The 20899-nt window shown below is 50.4% G+C and overlaps 1 long non-coding RNA gene across 1 annotated transcript; it reads left to right on the forward strand.

The window, feature by feature from the left end:
- The first annotated feature begins 17532 nt into the window (after positions 1 to 17532).
- LOC308635173 lies at positions 17533 to 19614 on the forward strand. The gene is made up of 3 exons (XR_014019154.1): positions 17533 to 17595; positions 18687 to 18867; positions 19433 to 19614. It is a non-coding gene; the product is annotated as an uncharacterized lncRNA (long non-coding RNA).
- Positions 19615 to 20899: the final 1285 nt, after the last annotated feature.

Raw genomic sequence — 20899 nt, forward strand, 5'->3', positions numbered from 1 at the left:
CTAATATGGCCCTGTGCTGTACTGAGACCTGTGCCCAGATTCCTCAAACATCTGCTGGCCCCACACAACACAGACATGCTAGGTCCCTGCAGTGTAACCTCCCTGAAGACCTGGCCTTCATTATCTGACACAGGACTGAGGCCCTCAGCCTCCCTGTGACTCACACATTCCTGCAAATTCTTCAGACTGACGTGTCCACCTTGACAGAGATAAAGCAGGCTTCTGAGATGGTCCACTAGCCTCGATATATGCACAACCCCAAGGCCTAGAGGGTCACTCACTGTATTTGAATTTAGCAAACTTGACATGGGTACTTAGTATCTCAGGGGTTGTGAGTTTCATTTCTCTTTTCCAGGAACCTGGTCCCATTTACCACACCATGAGGAGGCATGAGATGGTAAGGAACAGTATATATGCATAAATGTCAGTCTTCACCACCTTACATACAACAGGTATATTTTATGTTCAGTTTTGCCAAGTCAACCCAGGACTCATGCAAACTAGACTAGTGCTTTTCCACTGAGAGACATTTTGAGACTGTTCAGCTCCAGTTTAGGTACAATGTCTTTGAGCACACAACCCCAGGTGAGAATGGCTAAGGACAAATTCTCTACCATCTTGGCTGCCTCCTTGAGGGCCATCAATCTGATGAGTGCTTGGCCCAGATGGTCAGACAGTCCTTTAGCCTGCCTTTCTACTGGCCAAGCAAGTAGATGCTGGTTTCCTTGGGAACTGCATGCTGCATGCACATCCATCAGTCAGGGAAACTCCAGTGTGGCCTGCCCAGTTCCACAAGAAAGGCAAGACTGGCATACCAGCTCCCCAGGGCCCAGGCTCCCCACTGGCCAAAAGCTCTAATTGGCTCTCCTGGTGAGGCCCCAGCCCCTGGAGAGGCTGATCAAGAGCTTATTTTAAACCCTCTTGGGTGGTCTTGGCAATCTTAGCTTAGTCATCTTAGCAAAGCCTGAATATGACCTGCAGACTATGATTTCCTGACACCTTTTAATGTTCCTCTGCTCTGGGTGCTTCAGCCTCAGCCAGAGAGTCTACCACCTTAGGAGGAAGGGAGAAGGAGCTTGGTCACCACCTAGACCAGGCAAAGACAGCTGGACAAAGGTAAGATGGCCCTTTGGGCCCCTCTTCTGACCCCACCACCACAACTAATTGTTCAATCGCCCTGGTGCAAGAGTTGTTGGAAGTGCCCAATAGAAACACATAGAGATGACGACACCCCAACCAGTGTCCTTTAAATAGGGGAAGTGTGTCCTGTGAGTGTGTGGCTGCTGTGGCTTCAGGAGCCCTGGGACTCGGAACTGCTCTCTGCCTGCTTCTGTCGCCCAGCCTCGCTGAGGATCTGTGAGTAACTGAAAGCTCCAGAGCTTTGCCCTCTGATCAGCTCATTGACCTGATAGCACTTCCTCCTGTGGGGAAGCCCTGGAGGGGTCCTCTGCAGGCCCCTGAGAGCTGCCCAGGGGTGCAGCTCTCAGCTAAGTTACTGAGGAGCTCAAAGGCTCCAGACACACGCACCCTACAGGTTCTGTCCAGCTCAGAACACTGGCTCCTTCAAACTTTCCCTGATTTTGAGAAATGTCCACTAACGTCTGCTGCTCATGTTTCAACCAGGTCATTTGGTTTGGCTACTGACGTGCTCTGTTGCCTGTGTCTGTGGACATGAATCCTGTGTGAACTCCTGCTTTCCCCATGTTTTCTCCCACTTCCTGGTGTGCTTCCTCATCCAGCTGGTGGCTTCCTGTGTGTGGAAAGCTGCCTGGTCTGAGGTCACCCCATAGCTCCATCTTGGTTTCTGCTGCCTCTGCCTTTGGGGTCACAGGCAAGACCTCCCTGCCCAGTCCAGGGTCAAGAAGGCACCTCTAGGTGTCCTTCCAGTCGTCCTGTGTTCTCGGGTCTTGTGTTGAGGTTTCAAATCCATCTGATGTGAGACAAAGGTCCAACAGTGTACATTCTACATCAGGTGGTGCACTTTAGACACAGGTTCTAAGTAGCCACTGCTTGCTCCAAAAGATGGAAAACACCAACAGGCTTCAGCTTAGGCCGCTCTCTGCCCAGGATCCTGCTGAGCTCCTGTCACCCCTGATGAGGCCACTGTGAGCTCCACTCCTGCTCAGGCAGGAGCCTGCTCACCCCCTGACTCAATACCCCCTTCAGAGGGAGAGTCAGCCCTGAGCCCTGCTCAGGAGAGCTCACCTTCTACTCCTCTGTCTCCAGAGGATCCTGCTTTTCAAATATTAAAAAGGAAACTTTTGCTCTAAAGGGAAATGGGAAATCTAAGTGGGAAATAGAGAACCTTAGCGGAGTCTTAATCGTCATTGTCAGTTTGCCTTGAGGACCTCAAGGACAAGGCTCCCCCTCCTCCCATCCAATGGAGACACTGCCACGGGCTGTGAACCTGCTCCTCACACCCCTGCAAATGCAGCCCACGTCTTCCTCCACACTCTCAGGCCCCTGCCTCCATTCCCCCAGGTGACTCCAGCCATGAGGACCCTCGCCCTCTTTGCTGCCCTTCTCCTGCTGGCCCTCCAGGCCCAGGCTGAGCCCCTCAGAGCAAGAGTTGAGGAGGCCCTGGACCAGCAGCAGCCAGGACAAGAGGACCAGGTGGCAACCATCTCCTTTACAGGGGATGAAAACTCGGATCAGGATGCAGGTGAGAGCTGCCTTCCTGTAGGACACACAGAGTCCAAAGGCAGGACGGCAGATGGGCCCCAGACTCAGGACAGCCACAGTCACTGAAGTGACTTCACTTAAGCCCCAGAGCCCTCAAATTTCTCATTGAACAGTGAGTGCCTGATAACTCTTGGCAGAGGACTTCTTTCCTACAAAAACCTTTGGTTCTAAGATAGGTTTGTACCCATACTAGGTTTAGTGCATGAAGACACTTACTGACCAGTCCTTTCTGGATCTAATTGGGTCGCCTTAGTCTCAGGGAGACAATTTTCTTGTTTCTCTCAGAAGGAACATTTAGGAATGGGAAATATGTGTGAAGGAGTATTCAGTCATATGTGTGATGGGGCAGGACTGAAGCAGGAGAAGTGTGTGTCTGACCATGTGGGTGACCTGAGCTTGCCATGTGCCTTACTCCAATAGGCTGAGGCTGCACAGGCCACTCTCTGTAATGCGCTTACAGGACGAAAATCCCCACCCAGTCTATACCTCCCCAGACTCTCCTAGTGCCCAGCACTGATTCTGACACTTTCTCTGTGTTTGCAGGTATAAAGGCAGGAGTGGTGTGCTCCTGCAGAAGACCCAGTTGCAATGCTGGGGAGCGCGCCATAGGAAGCTGCCTACTGAATGGCATCTTTTATATGCTTTGCTGCCGTTAAGTCAAGATTTGCTTTCAGACCTACAAGGGAGCTGCTGTTTCACTGTGCCATGTCATCAATTTCCCTCCCAGCCCAAATAAATTCCTTGCAGCAAGCTCTCTGTGCATTTGCTCCTTGGAACCTTGCTGTGTGTCCCATGAGCACTCCTTTGGGTTATCGACAATGAATGCACTTTAAACAAAATCCAGGCTTCATAGATGGGATTCCAAGGTGAACACAGGTTCAACCACAGAGTGTGAGAACGCTGAAATGCAGCTGGTGCCCCTGATTCCCTCTCCTGTCTCTGAGCTCTGCCCTCACTAGAGTGGACTCACTCTCAAAGACTCTCCCATGTGGTGGCAAAGCAATCACTGTCTGCTTCCAGTTGGCCATTACAGCTTCTAGAGAAACCGCCTTCTCTCTTCAAAGTGTGGGACTTTTCCTGAACTCACTGAGGGTAATCTCGTTTTTAGGGCCTGGGCTGCAGAGGCTCCACACAGACAGCTCTAGGAATGGAAGGAAGGGTTCTTAGTGGGGACAGCACACATAGGAAGAAAAGCAGAGTACCCCTCAGGGTGACGCAATTTTGTCCCCACCATGTAGCACACTAGTGGAGCTGGGTTGGGCACACAGACCTGGGGTCCAGAGACACACCAGGCACCAGTAGGACTCAGCCCCACCTGGCCCAGGCACCCGGGTGGATGCCTTCCGCTGTGGGAACCTGACGGCGCCTGTAAAGTGCAGCTTCCAAGGAGACCCAGAACTGAAGGGGTCGGAGGCAGTGACCAAGCCACCCAGAGTTCATGGCCATGCTCCAGGGTGCTGAGGGGTTGAGCCTCAGAGCTTCAGGCAGGGCCACTGAGGGCAGGATCTGGGTGTGGGGAAAGGAGGGCTGGAGCAGTGCCCCCAGATCCCAGGGTCTGGACCAGCATGGCCACAGCTCCCTGCTGCCCTGTGAACCACACAGCCACCCAACACACACACACACACACACACAACACACACAACACACACACACACACACCACACACAACACACACAAACACAACACACACAACACACACACCACACACACACACACAACCACACACAACACACACAAACACAACACACACAACACACACAACACACACACACAACACACACACACACACACACAACACAACACACACAACACACACAACACACACACACAACACACACACACCACACACAACACACACAACACACACATACACACATACACACCACTCACAACACACACACACACCACACACACACACACCACACATACACAACACACACAACACACACACACAACACACACACACACAACACACACAACACACACACACACACAACATACACACACCACACACACACACACACGACCCCACCCTTCCCTGCTTGTCCTCCTCTTCTCAACCAAGATGTCATGCTCCTGCTTAAAACCTGTGTCTGAAGGGCCAACTCCGTCTTGGTGAGGTGGGATGCATGCGTCTCTCACTCCTGTTGATCCTATCCGTCCCTCCCCAAGAAAAACCCCTGACCTCTGGGCAGTTTGTCCCTGAGTCCACCACACAGGAGCCCCTGGGAAGTGTGCAGTGTGAGCCCCTGAGTCCTCACCTGACTCCACCCAGTACTTCCCCAGGGATCCTAGAGCACAGGACTGGAGATAGGGGTGCCAGGACGTCTGTGCTACTCCTGCTGTCTGGTAACAGGTAAATGACCCAACACATAGAGCAACAGAGACCACAGGGTGCAAAGAGAGGGTCAGTGACACAAGTGGAATCATTTGCAATCTAGTAGACACTGAGATGGGCCCAGACATGGCAGTGACCACCAGAATGAACCCATTCCCAGACAGCCCAAGGAAACAGGTCCTCTTCCCTCATGCTCTCCACTGGAACTCTGAGGTCTGTCTTAGCCCAAATAAGGGTCTTCCTGTGTGAGATGGCCAGAACGGGGCTCCACAGACCACCCACAAATGGGGAACCAGGACAGTGACCCCAGGGAGCTCAGAGCAAGTCTGTGGGTCTCACACAGAGAAGGACCAGCTCGACTCAGTGCGAACAGTGAAGGTCTACCACGGGGTACTCCCTAGAAGGTCAGGTGCTTTCTTTAGGGTCTTACACCTCCATTGGCTTGAGGTTCTCATAGACCCAGCCTGATTCCCTCTTTAAATTGGGAGCCATCTCACCACAAAGTCATGAAAAGCTCATTTCTGCTTCACTATAAATTACTGCAAATTCTGAACTACCTTGGAATGCTGCCCATGCCTTGAACTCACCCATGCCTGGCTCTCTCTGACCACACAGCAGCCCACTCTGAAACTTCAGTGACGCCTCATAAATCTTGGCCTTCCCTGGCCAGATAACGACCCTCTCTGAGACTCTCATTACCTTCATAAATTCTGATGTTGGGGCCAGCAAAAGCATAGACTAGCCTTTGTGTTATTCTGGTCAGAGTTTTGTTATCTGTAACTCCCCCACCTCCTTTGTGTAACTTCATGGGCTAGAAGGCTAGGCTGCAACAACCCTGCGCAGCTGTCTCATTCCCGTGGTGTTTGTTGGGACAGGCAGCCCAGACGGTTGAAATAATAACCTTGCTTTAATTTGATATTAATTGGAGTCAGTGTTCTTTTCTTTGTGTCCTGGTCTAATGGAAGCCTCCACATCATTCCTAAATTGTGGATGTGGCTGCTCCAGACCCCACCTCACCCAGACGGGCTCCCTCGCCCAGCTGTATTCCATTATTTCACATTGTCCCTGGGTTGTGTGGGATTCCATATTTCAGATTGCACCCTGTTTCCCCTGCTGGTCAACATCCAACTTCTTCTCTTGCTCCTTCTCTGTGGAGGTCAAACCATGCCATACATTTTATTTACTTGTTCTCTGTCACTGGTTTCCCATAGAATGTATGACCCATGTTTTGGTCATCACTTCCCCTCTACCTGGGTGACTCCTTAACATGTATTAGGTGTTGCAGAATTTATTTCTGACTTCTGCATTATCACAAAATTATTAATTTCATCTAACTGCAACTAGTGTTATGAATGATGTTATTTTTTTAAGCTGTCTGGAAGAAAATTCACTCCTACAGAGAAAAATCATTCCATGTATCCAATTCACATGTCAATTTATGTCAAATCAAATAATTAAAATCCTTTAGAATTAAACAAGAATATATAAATATTGATATTAATGTTTAATCTAATTGCATTAATAGATGGTCTTAATTTCATGAAGCATCAGAACTTTTAAATCAAAAGAGCATGTTGAGGGCTGGGGATGTGGCTCAAGCATTAGCACGCTCGCATTGCATGCGTGCAGCCAGGATTTGATCCTCAGCACAACATACAAATAAAGATGTGTCCACCGAAAACTAAAAAATACACAAATAAATATTTTAGAAAACTCTCTCTCTCTCTCTTTCTCTCCCTCTCTCTCTCTCTCTCTCTCTCTCTCTCTCTCTCTCTCTCTCTTTAAAAAAAAGAGCTGGTTAAGAAAAGAGTTTGCGCTCAATCTCCTCCTGGAGCAAGACAGACGTGGAAAACTGAGATAGGTTCATGGAAGGAGTGGGGCCGAATTTGAGGCACAGAGTGCGAGAAAAAGGGGGCATGCAGGACCAGGTCCATCTCCATGGCCTGGGGAAAGGGACGCAGCCCGGAAGAGGGTGAGGTAGAGCTCAGGGCAGATAGGGCCAGAAGCCTCTGCCAATCAGGGAGAGGGGCCATGGAGGAGTGGGACCAACCTGTCTGCTCTGTGGATGCAGGGCACAGCCCCATGACCTGGGCTGTTGCTGTGACAATCGAGGCTGGTCTGAGCCACATGCCACCTCCAGGCACAGAGGTGGTAGGGAAGAAGGTGAGGTCTTCCCACAGCAACTTCCTCAGCCTCCAGCGAGACCCCAAATCCATGAATAGCAGCAGACATCCACTGCTTATGTGCCGATCGCCCACAGGACATTTGACGTTTTCTTCCTTCAATGGGCTACTCCTGTGAAAGGGCAAGGACTGAAGCTTTGGTCAGGTGTGGAGCCATCCCTTTGAAATGGAATTGAAAGAGATCTTGCTCCTTGACAGACAGTGGAAGCCTAAAACCAGCAAATGCAAATCAGGAAGCTGACAGTGGAGGACACTGACAACCTCCCCATAACCTTATCCAGCTCTGCCCCACGGCTCTCCTCCAAAAATTCTGCCTTTTGCTACAAGATGTTTGATTTCAGCTTTTTTACAGATCGGTCTTGACCTCATGAATCTTCTGAATACATCTTCCTTCCTGTTTTTAAAAAGGGCATGGGCAATATTCTTTAAATCAGAAGACATCCCTTTATTACTAATTATTTTAGCTAACACCTAATGACTACAAATTTATGGTGTTTATTGTGAAGTTTTTGACACATGTATATGCTGAATGATCATCAAGTCAGGTAATCAAGACAGGTAATTAGTGTACACATCACCTCAAACACTTAGCATTTATTTGGGGTGAAACAGTCAAAATCTTCTCTTCCTCCTATTTTGAAATGCACAATACATTACTTTTGACTAGGGGCACTATGCAGTAGAACACAGGAGCTTGTGGCCCATAGTAACCCACTTTGTCCATCAACCAACACTCAATCCCTCCTCTCATCTCTCCCTCTTGCTAGAACATTATTCCACTCCCTACATCTCTGAGAAAAACTTAGATTCCACATGACTAAGATGAACCTGGCTTCTGTCACTTAATTGGTGTCCTCTGGGCTCACTCAAGTTTGTACGACTGAAAATATTTCCCTGTGAATGTGCAGATACCACATCTCCTTGGCACTTCTCCATGGAGGGACACATAGGTTGCTGACATTTCTAGGCTTCTGTGAATCTAGCTGCAAAAAAACATGGAAAACACACAGTTCTTCAACATTTTGACTTCAGTTACTCTTTTGCTTTTCCATCTGATATTCAATTTTCAGAACTCTGCTTACCAGCAGAATGTAAATAATGAGAAAAGTTCCCCTGTATTAAGGGCTTGCTTAATTTTTCCCTTTGCCACTAGAAACGCATTGAGAATCAAACAGGGAAGTGGAAAATGTTCTTCAGTCTAACATGGCCTGCTATTCACCACACCAAACTCCCTGTCCTCTGACCTGAACGATATTGACCCTCCCTACTCTGCCTTCTGCCCTTGACCCAGGGCCACACTCTAACTCTGGCCATCACTTGCAGGCCTCCCTCTATCAGCCTCAGGGCCTCTGGTCCCCAACCTCACCCTCTGCCTTACCTCCCCTCACTTGGCTGCTTCCCTCCCTGTCAATCAGCAGATGGGAGGTGTTTCTCACACTTGGCAGAGCACTGAGTCACCAGGGGAGTCTGAAGACCAGGCTGCACCCACATCAACTAAGCTCTGCTCTCAATTTCCCCCTTGTGCAATCTAAGGTCTGTGTGTCTACTTCTCTGTGTTTGGTATTTTTCATGCTTACCTTGTGCACTAGCATGAGTCTTGGAGTTGACCCTCAGAAACCCTCCAGCTGTGTCAGCAGCTGCTTCCCGGGCCGGGGGATTTCAACAGGATTGCTGACTTCACAGAGAGGCTGGTGCCAGGACTCGGGACGAGTGGGAATGTTGCCCTTACCTTTGCTTCTTTCTTCTGCCTGGATCATGCTCTTGGCCCAGGTCTCCTGTGATGGCAAAGCCACTCAAGGACAACTCTACCTGGCCTAGGAGCTTAGCATCCTGGAGAAAACATCTACTTCCTTCCCCATTGAGCCAGCAAACCCACACCCAGACAAAAAAAAAAAAAAAAAAAAAAAAAGTCCTTCTTCTCAATCTGTCCCTGAGGGAAGATTTTGCTCCACACCTGGGTCACCTATTGTTCCTGCATCCCCAGGAGTGTGCAGCAAGAGATGTTGTCCATCAAAATATTCCAGAGTTCAGAATCTTTGTCGCTTCACAGAGTCTGTTACTTTTTATACCCGGGAAAGGAACTGAGAAGAGTCAAACCCACTTCACCAACATGTTAGGGAACTAAAAGTTGATCAAAAAAATTGCATCAGGCCCACCTCTCTGCAGGCCTGTGAAATTGCCCCATTCCCCTGATTCTGCTGAAGAACCCACCAGCACTTAGGGGCCTGAAACCATTCACAGGTGTTAACACACACTCTTGCCCTTGGGGTTTGGTCGACTCCATGGGCAGAAGGAGCGCCCTTTGGGGATATAGAAGTCATTGTAGGATGACTTACCATAAGTTGACACTTTGGTACTGGCCACCATCTGGGAGTTCAGTCAGGGCTGGGGATGGGCTGGAATCCCTTCATCCTGCTCCAGAGGGGGAAGTTTTTTGAAACAGTTTTAATGTCTGTAGGTGGAGGATTTTGACCACTGACATTTCCAAACGAACACAATGTATCAGGACATGCTTTTCCTAGGAAGCTGGTTATAACTATTTATGGTCCATCACGGCTAGAGGCCTCTTGTTCCTGTGTTCTCTTCATGGGACACCTGGGCTTCCTGACACCTGGTGAATGGGTTACAGAGTGACATCTCTTAGTCCACTTGGGCTGGCAGGATAAAATACCAGGTATCCCGGAGCTTGTGAACCACAAGAACTAATTTCCCACCTTTGTGGAGGCTGTGAAGTCCAAGATGAAGGAGCCAGAAAATTCCATGTTCGGAGAGGCTGGCTTCCTGGTTCATAGTGGGAACCTTTTGGAAGTGTCTGCACATGGTGGGACAAGGCAGCTCCCTGGACCACTTTTATTAAGGGGACCATCTATGAAGGGGCTGACCTGTTGACCTCAGCTACCAGAGTGCTCCTCTCCTTAATGTCATGAGCTTTGGGTGTAAAATTTCCACATATGAAGTTAGTGGGACACCAACGTTCCCACCATAGCACCATCCAGGAAACAGAAGGCAGAGACTGTGAGTAACTCCCAGGCTGGGCACAGAAATCAGCGGCGAGCATGTGAGAGGCTTACGTTGGTCAGGGAGTCCACATGACGTTTACCTTCCTTCTGGAACAAGCATCAAAGCAACGGCCTCCTTGTCCTAAAACACCCAGGGTATTTTCCCTCCTATCTTGTTGGAATATCAAAGCTGACAACAAATATGAAATGTACAGAGAGTTTGGGAGGGGCAGGTGAAACAGTGAGGGAAGGGAGGGGAGGGCAGGCCCTGGCTGGGTCATTCAAGTTAAAAAAAATAAGTCAGTCATTTGCTAGAAAAAAAGAAATAAAGACTAAGTCAAACGTGGAGCAATCCCTTTGAAACACAGTTGTTCAAGAAGATCATTCCCCTGCCTCTGTGGCAGTTGGCAGCCTAGCTTCACAAGTACCAATGACCCAATTGCATTGACCAACACCCACACCAACATCCTCCAGGCCTTTCCACTGATACCAGGCACCAAACAGCCTCCTGCCTCTTGTTTCCAGAGAGCTTATTCCAACCCCTCTCCCTATTGCAAAGTCGAGACCCTATTGCAATATCCTCGTAAATTCTTCCTTCCCACTTTTGAAGTCTGCAGGGGGCAACTTTTCATGTAAGATATAAGACTTTGTTTTCAAATTGACTTATAATAAAGGTGCAAATTTATGGTGTTAAATATGAAGCACATATGTACTATATGTACATATGTTACAATGTACAACAATCAAATCAAGAGAATTGGCATATCTGTCACTTCCCACATTTTTCATTTCTTGGTGGTGAAAGCTTTGAAATCCTCTCTGTTTTGAAAGATACAAAACGTGTTGATTGACTACAATAATGCCATTGTGCAATGATAACCCAGAACTCATTCTTCCATCTAACTGTAACTTTGAACCCATTGACCAACTTCTTCCCATGCCCAGCCCAGTACCTGGTAACCACTAGTGTATCCTCTATTTCTATAAGATCCACTTTTTGACTTCCACATATGGATGATAAAACGTAGTCCTTGACCTTCTGCAATGTCTTATTTCACTTGAACTACTGACCAGGTTCATCAAAGTTGTTTAAATGACAGGATTCCTCCTTCCAAGGGATGACTAGGATTCCAGTACATGTTCACTGCATTCTTTGTCCATTCACCCATGGGTGAGCTTTTAGGTTGCTGACATCTCTTGCTATTTATGAAGAGAAGCACAATGACCAATGGAGCCAGGTATCTTTCCACCTGCTGATTTCATGTTCAATTTATTTTTTCATTTATGCATTTGACGTTTGGAACTAAGTTTACAACTTTAACTAGAATGTAAATAATGTTAAAAATATGAGCCTTAAGGAGCCCCTGAATTTTTCCCCCCTTTACATTAAAATATCTTGACTAAATTCAGAAACATAGAGTATGGGAAAAGGTTCTTCAGTCTAATATGGCCTGATGTTCCATCCAAACCTCCCTGTCCTGTGACACCTGGACAACATTGACCCTCCCTACTCTGCCTTCTGCCCCTGACCCAGGGCCACACTCTAACTCTGGCCATCACTTGCAGGCCTCACTCTGACTATCACCCTCAGGGCCTCTGATCCCCAGCCCTGTTGTCCATCAAAATATTCTAGAGTCCAGAATCTTATGCCACTTCAACACAATTTGTTATTTTTTACACTTGGAAAATTCAAATCCACTTCACCAACAAGTTGAGGAAGACATAGTTGACTACGGAAGTGCATCAGGCCCACCTCTCTGCAGGCCTGTGAAATTGTCCCAATTCCCCTGCTTCTGCTTAAGAACCCACCAGCACTTAGGGGGCTGGAAACATGCACAGGTGTTAACACGCACAGTTGCCATTAGGGCTTTGGTCAACTCCATGGGCAGAAGAAGTGCCCTTTGGGGATATAGAAGTCATTGTAGGATGACTTACCACAGGGCTGGCACTTTGGAACTGGCCACCATCTGGGAGCTCAGACAGGGCTGGGGATGGGACCAGGTGGATGGGCTGGAATCAGTTCATCCAGCTCAAGAGGGGAGGTTTTTTCAAACAGTTTTAATGTCCACAGTTAGGAGGATCTTGACCACTGATATTTCCAAACAAACACAATGTATCAGGGCATGCTTTTCCTAGGAAGCTGGTTGTAACTATTTAGGGTCCTCCATGACAAGGGACCTCTTGTTCCTGTGTTCTCTTCATAGGACACCTGGGCTTCCTCAAACATGGTGAATGGCTTACAGAGTGACATCACTCTTTCCTCCTATCTTATTGGAATGTTAAAGCTGACAACAAACAGGGAATGTACAGAGAGTTTGGGAGGGGCGGGTGAAACAGTGAGGGAAGGGAGGAGAGGGCAGGCCCTGGCTGGGTCATTGATTCTTCAGGGCCACGGACTCTGCAGGATAAAGAGGCTCCGAAGCTTCATCCCTGTGTGAAGACATGACACAGGCTTCAGAGGACTAGGACAGTGGAGGGCACCCAGAGAAAGAGGGATGCGAACTCTCCAAGTCCTGCTCCCTGTGAGGCTCCCACCAAGCGCCTGACACACACTTGCTGTGCCTGAGGCTCCTGCCAGTGCCATCTCCCCACTGGACTTGCACTGTGTCTGCAACAGGAACAGCAGGACCTCAGGGATCATGTCCTTGTTCCTTCTAGAACTCTATTCTTCCTACCTCCATATGCACACTCACCCACAGTGGCCCCAGATTAACTAATGTCCTCCTCACACGGAGGATCCTGGAGGCCCAGGTCCTCAAGCCCTTTAGAAAAGCACCTGTCTGCTGCAGGTAAAGCCACCTTGCCCCACTGCCACTGTGAGCAGAGTCCAGCTGTGCGCTGTGTCTCGGACTCTCCATGGCCTCTGGTCTAATGGAAATGGTGCCGGCAGGAGCAGCCATCCTGACACAGTGGGTCTCTGAAAGGACAGAAGGACAGGGCGACCCTGTTACTCAGCCCCCTCCACAAACACACAGGAACTGACCTCAGTGCAGACAGCATGGATGTCTGCTGACCTGGGAAGTCCCCTGGGAGAGTCGAGGGAAGGGAACCAGGAGCCACACAGTCTTCAGCTCTTTGGACAGCGGCGGACCCACCTAGGAGGGGAACAACCCCAACCCCAGAGAGAGAGTTGGGCTCAGCCAGCTTGCAGAGACAGGTACTCTGGAGGGAAGTGAAGGATGCCAAGGCTAAAGACCACACACGGGTTCATTTTTACGATTTCCAGGTCATGTGCATGGGCAGCTGATGTGACTGGGCCAAAGGATATGTGACTTCTTTGACATTCAGGAAGGACCCTGAAGCTGCTTGAGTCACATTAGTGGACCCCCCAACAACCCACAGGCCATGCGTCTCTGGTGCATTACCCACGGGGCCTCAGGCCCAAAGCTGTTTCCCACCACAGGGCAGGTGATTCAGCCATATCGCTGTGCCCATGACTATACCTGCTGGCTCTTGGCTCCACACAGAGCTGAGTGACAGTCCCCTGACGTCCCTCCTCAAAGTGAGGCAGTCCAAACCCCTCTTTGTCCCTACACCAGGACATCAGCAGTGTCTCCTTTCTTTCCAGGTTCACAGGCCTCTTGCCTCCGTGCTGGCAGAGGTATGACTCAGCCTCCATCCTCAGGGCTCTGGACAAGCTGGAGGGCCACAATCCTCAGGGGTCCCTTCCCTCACCCCTGGCCCAACATCACCTGTGACTGCAAATGCTGGTGGCCCTGAGCAATGGCATATGGGCTGGCACTACCTTGTTCCTGGGGGTGGTACCTTTCTGCTGGTGGAAAACAGACTTCCTCGGCATCTCCCCCCCACCCCCACAGTGGGGACCGTTCCCTCTGCAGCCAGGAGCAGAGACAGTCACTGTCTCAGCCTCTGTGGGTTTCTCCCATGCAGACACCCAGCGGAACACCACACTTTGATATTCCTGGCTTCCTGCTTTTAGATCACACAGTATCATCCATTCAGATCAGCACCCCTCCACTCCTCAGCTACGATGGCCCAGGAGACCCCACACTGCATCCACCTTGCCTAAGGTTGCCCAAGCCATGGTCTCCTCAGTTAAAACGTGGAGTCCTGACCTCCTTATTACTCAGCCTGAAGAATGCACAGACCCCAAGCACAGCATGCTCCTTCCAAGAGCCTAACACTAACTCTTGAACCGTGGACACTGCACCTCATCACAATTGAGCCTAGATCACCATGGCCATGGAGAGAGATTCAGGGTCATTTCCCATAGAGATAATAACATTTACATTTTCTACAATAATTACATACACCCTAGTTTTACCAGATGTCATGCATACTGCCCTCCAACATTTAATGAGGACCCACCCCTTGGGGACAGACTAAGCTATAATACCTGGGGGCCCGAGAGCTCAGTCCTGCAGGCAAAGAGCAGGTCCAAGGGGCTCTGGCTGGACCTACTTTCCCAAGAACATGCAGCCTTCACAGAAGCTCGGTTTTCACCAGTTTTATAGGTTACTTACTAGCTCCCTCTCACCCCACCCCCAAGCCATGGAGATGATGGCTCTGAGTCCCACAGGTGACTCAGCCTGGGTCACCAGACAAGAAGAGGCAGCCCTCAAAGAATGGACATTGGCCACACTAAATGATGACCATATGGAAGTACCATTCAAGGCCTGGCTGATGTCAGAGGCACAGGAAGCCACTAACAAGTGTTGGTCCCCATGGATGCTGACAGGGAGCACTGGAAAGACAGCCCACAGAAGAGGAAGGTGACATTGTTTACGGTGGGCTTTGCTTGGTATCTTCTGTGCAGTGGGGTGACGGCGCTGCTGTTGGGTGCCCATCTGGCAGCTCGTGAAACAGGCCTTCTGGGTGTGCTCTTGTACCCCTGCCTACAATCCCAGGTATGCTGGAAAGCTGGTAGAGGGAGGCCAAGAGCCCCTAGACCTGAGGTCAAGCCTGGATTTCATTCCTTACTCCCTAAATGGGCCCTCTGGCTCCAATGCCTGAACACAGTCAGGGCTCTGCGACCCCAGCTCAAGGCTTACAGATGGGCAGCCGGCCCTCTGATAGCCAGGCTCTCCTCTGCATTGGTCAGTGATGCTGTGCAAGATAAACCCAGGCTCAGGGCCCCAGGCTAGGAGCTTCACATGCAGAGATCCCTGAGACTTCCCGCGCAGTCATCCCAGTCTCCAGGATGTGCACAAGCCACCAACAGATGCCACATATGATCCGGAGCACCCTGTGTGACTCAGGAGCACCATAAAGCCTGCACCAGCAAGACCCACAGCAGTTAACAGGCTTGGGCAGCCCTGATGCAAATCAAGGTGTGCTGGGCTCGAAGGCTTGCATTAGGCACCAGATGCCCAACCCTCCACTTCCCTTCATTTGTGGACCCAAGGGAGGATGACCCCCACATCCAGATGACTAAACACCTGCATCCATGAGACTATTGGTGGAATGTCACTGCTTCAGAGCAAAACATCATACCTAGAGTTCATCAAGGGAAACAGAATGGAGACAGCAACGGATCTCACTCACTGCTCACTTACAGCCTCTTCCTATTTCTGCAGAGGCTGGGGATATCTATAGCCAGAGAAGGCAGTGCCAGTCTTGTGCAGTACACCAAACTTGCAGTGGCACACAACTGGGCTCACGCTTCCCTAAATAGCCAGAACATGACCCCACAGAATGGCATTTTCTGAGACCACTGTTTGCCTTCAGTGAGGCCCCAGTAGCTCTGCCCCCTACTGTAAGGAAGCCACAAGGCCTAGGCCAGTTGGGAAGATGCCCAGGAGTTATGCAAAACTCGTGGAACTGGGAGACCCACACATTACAACAGCCAGTCTAACTGGATTTCACAATAATGCCGCTCTCTCCTGCCTCAGTGGGGAAACACGTAGGGATTGGAGTTGCTTTATGTTCTAACTTCTGGGGGCCACCCGAGGTTGTAACAACTGCCAGGATATCCCTCTTGCACACACCACCAATGCTCCTCTCCACATCCACATTTTGCTGGGCCCCTCCAGACACCAACAAGGCCCCCGAAACCATCATCTGAGACTCCATTCCTAACATGGCCCTGTGCTGTACTGAGACCTGTGCCCAGATTCCTCCAACATCTGCTGGCCCCACACAACACAGACATGCTAGGTCCCTGCAGTGTAACCTCCCTGAAGACCTGGCCTTCATTATCTGACACAGGACTGAGGCCCTCAGCCTCTCTGTGACTCACACATTCCTGCAAATTCTTCAGACTGACGTGTCCACCTTGACAGAGATAAAGCAGTCTTCTGAGATGGTCCACTAGCCTCGATATGTGCACAACCCTAATGCCTAGAGGGTCACTCACTGTATTTGAATTTAGCAAACTTGACATGGGTACTTAGTATCTCAGGGGTTGTGAGTTTCATTTTTCTTTTCCACGAACCTGGTCCCATTTACCACACCATGAGGAGGCATGAGATAATAAGGAACAAAAATAGACATAAATGTCAGTCTTCACCATCTTACATACAACACGTATTTTTTTATGTTCAGTTTTGCCAAGTGAACCCAGGACTCACGCAAAATAGGCAAGTGATTTTCCACTGAGAGACTCCTTGAGACTGTTCAGTTCCATTTTGGGTACAATATCTGTGAGCACAGAACCGCAGGTGAGAATGGCTAAGGACAATCTCTCTACCATCTTGGCTGCCTCCTTGAGGGCCATCAATCTAATGAGTGCTTGGCCCAGATGGTCAGACAGTCCTTTAGCCTGCCTTTCTACTGGCCAAGCAAGTAGATGTTGGTTTCCTTGGGAACTGCATGCTGCATGCACATCCATCAGTAAGGGAGACTCCAGTGTGGCCTGCCCAGCTCCACAAGACAGGCAAGACTGGCATACCAGCTCCCCAGGGCCCAGGCTCCCCACTGGCCAAAAGCTCTAATTGGCTCTCCTGGTGAGACCCCCAGCCCCTGGGGAGGCTGATCAAGAGCTTATTTTAAACCCTCTTGGGTGGTCTTGGCAATCTTAGCTTAGTCATCTTAGCAAAGCCTGAATATGACCTGTAGACTATGATTTCCTGACACCTTTTAATGTTCCTCTGCTCTGGGTGCTTCAGCCTCAGCCACAGGGTCTACCACCTTAGGAGGAAGGGAGAAGGAGCTTGGTCACCACCTAGACCAGGCAAAGACAGCTGGACAAAGGTAAGATGGCCCTTTGGGGCCCCTCTTCTGACCCCACCACCACAACTAATTGTTCAATCGCCCTTGTGCAAGAGTTGTTGGAAGTGCCCAATAGAAACACACGAAGATGACCACACCCCACCCAGTGCCCTTTAAATAGGGGAAGTGTGTCCTGTGAGTGTGTGGCTGCTGTGGCTTCAGGAGCCCTGGGACTCGGAACTGCTCTCTGCCTGCTTCTGTCCCCCAGCCTCGCTGAGGATCTGTGAGTAACTGAAAGCTCCAGAGCTTTGCCCTCTGCTCAGCTCATTGACCTGATAGCACTTCCTCCAGTGGGGAGGCCCTGCAGGGGTCCTCTGCAGGCCCCTGGGAGCTGCCCAGGGGTGCACCTCTCAGCTAAGTTACTGAGGAGCCCAAAGGCTCCAGACACACGCACCCTACAGGTTCTGTCCGGCTCAGAACAGTGGCTCCTTCAAACTTTCCCTGATTTTGAGAAATGTCCACTAACGTCTGCTGCTCATTTTTCAACCAGGTCATTTGGTTTGGCTACTGACGTGCTCTGTTGCCTGTGTCTGTGGACATGAATCCTGTGTGAACTCCTGCTTTCCCCATGTTTTCTCCCACTTCCTGGTGTGCTTCCTCATCCAGCTGGTGGCTTCCTGTGTGTGGAAAGCTGCCTGGTCTGAGGTCACCCCATAGCTCCATCTTGGTTTCTGCTGCCTCTGCCTTTGGGGTCACAGGCAAGACCTCCCTGCCCAGTCCAGGGTCAAGAAGGCACCTCTAGGTGTCCTTCCAGTCGTTCTGTGTTCTCAGGTCTTGTGTTGAGGTTTCAAATCCATCTGATGTGAGACAAAGGTCCAACAGTGTACATTCTACATCAGGTGGTGCACTTTAGACATAGGAAAACATCAACAGGCTTCAGCTTAGGCCGCTCTCTGCCCAGGATCCTGCTGAGCTCCTGTCACCCTGATGAGGCCACTGTGAGCTCCACTCCTGCTCAGGCAGGAGCCTGCTCACCCCCTGACTCAATACCCCCTTCAGAGGGAGAGTCAGCCCTGAGCCCTGCTCAGGAGAGCTCACCTTCTACTCCTCTGTGCTCCAGAGGATCTTGCTTTTCAAATATTAAACAGGAAAATTTGATCTAAAGGGAAATGGGAAATCTAAGTGGGAAATAGAAAACCTTAGCGGAGTCTTAATCGTCATTGTCAGTTTGCCTTGAGGACCTCAAGGACAAGGCTCCCCCTCCTCCCATCCAATGGAGACACCTCCACGGGCTGTGAACCTGCTCCTCACACACCTGCAAATGCAGCCCACATCTTCCTCCACACTCTCAGGCCCCTGCCTCCATTCCCCCAGGTGACTCCAGCCATGAGGACCCTCGCCCTCTTTGCTGCCCTTCTCCTGCTGGCCCTCCAGGCCCAGGCTGAGCCCCTCAGAGCAAGAGTTGAGGAGGCCCCGGACCAGCAGCAGCCAGGACAAGAGGACCAGGTGGCAACCATCTCCTTTACAGGGGATGAAAACTCGGCTCAGGATGCAGGTGAGAGCTGCCTTCCTGTAGGACACACAGAGTCCAAAGGCAGGACGGCAGATGGGCCCCAGACTCAGGCCAGCCACAGTCACTGAAGTGACTTCACTTAAGCCCCAGAGCCCTCAAATTTCTCATTGAACAGTGAGTGCCTGATAACTCTTGGCTGAGGACTTCTTTCCTACAAAAACCTTTGATTCCAAGATAGGTTTGTGCAGATACTAGGTTTAGTGCATGAAGACACTTATTGGCCAGTCCTTTCTGGATCTAATTGGGTCGCCTTAGTCTCAGGGAGACAATTTTCTTCTTTCTCTCAGAAGGAACATTTAGGAATGGGAAATGTGTGTGAAGGAGTATTCAGTCATATGTGTGATGGGGCAGGACTGAAGCAGGAGAAGTGTGTGTCTGACCATGTGGGTGACCTGAGCTGCTTGCCATGTGCCTTACTCCAATAGGCTGAGGCTGCACAGGCCACTCTCTGTAATGCACTTACAGGAGGAACCTCCCCACCCAGACTGCACCTCCCCAGACTCTCCTCCTGCCCAGAACTGGATTCTCACACTTTCTTTGTCTGCAGGTGTAAGGGCAGGTGCGGTGTGCTACTGTAGAATCACCTGTGGGATCCTGGAGCGCACCTCAGGAAGCTGCAGACTGAATGGCATCTTTTACAGGCTTTGCTGCTCTTAAGTCACAATTTGCTTTGACACCTAGAAGGGAGCTGCTGTTTCACTGTGCCATGTCATCAATTTCCCTCCCAGCCCTAATAAATTCCTTGCAGCAAGCTCTCTGTGCATTTGCTCCTTGGAAGCTTTCTGTGTGTCCCATGAGCACTCCTTTGGGTTATCGACAATGAATGCACTTTAAACAAAATCCGGGCTTCATAGATGGGATTCCAAGGTGAACACAGGTTCAACCACAGAGTGTGAGAACGCTGAAATGCAGCTGGTGCCCCTGATTCCCTCTCCTGTCTCTGAGCTCTGCCCTCACTAGAGTGGACTCACTCTCAAAGACTCTCCCATGTGGTGGCAAAGCAATCACTGTCTGCTTCCAGTTGGCCATTACAGCTTCTAGAGAAACCGCCTTCTCTCTTCAAAGTGTGGGACTTTTCCTGAACTCACTGAGGGTAATCTCGTTTTTAGGGCCTGGGCTGCAGAGGCTCCACACAGACAGCTCTAGGAATGGAAGGAAGGGTTCTTAGTGGGGACAGCACACATAGGAAGAAAAGCAGAGTACCCCTCAGGGTGACGCACTTTTGTCCCCACCATGTAGCACACTATTGGAGCTGGGTTGGGCACACAGACCTGGGGTCCAGAGGCACACCAGGCACCAGCACGAATCAGCCCCACCTGGCCCAGGCACCCGGGTGGATGCCTTCCGCTGTGGGAACCTGACGGCGCCTGTAAAGTGCAGCTTCCAAGGAGACCCAGAACTGAAGGGGTCGGAGGCAGTGACCAAGCCACCCAGAGTTCATGGCCATGCTCCAGGGTGCTGAGGGGTTGAGCCTCAGAGCTTCAGGCAGGGCCACTGAGGGCAGGATCTGGGTGTGGGGAGAGGAGGGCTGGAGCAGTGCCCCCAGATCCCAGGGTCTGGACCAGCATGGCCACAGCTCCCTGCTGCCCTGTGAACCACACAGCCACCCAACACACACACACACACACACACACACACACCACACACACACACACCACACACACACACACCACACACACCACACACCACACACACAACACACACAACACACACAAACACACAACCACACACACACACAACACACACAAACACACCACACACACACACCACACACACCACACAACATACACACACCACACACAACACACACAACACACACACCACACACACACACCACACACACACCACACACACACACACCACACACACCACACACCACACACACAACACACACACACACACACACACAACACATACAACACACACAACACACACATACACACACAACACACACAACACACACACACACCACACACACCACACACCCAACACACACACACACACACCACACACA

Source organism: Spermophilus citellus (genome assembly GCF_964194105.1).
Source record: "Spermophilus citellus genome assembly, chromosome: 16".
NCBI lineage: Eukaryota > Metazoa > Chordata > Mammalia > Rodentia > Sciuridae > Spermophilus > Spermophilus citellus.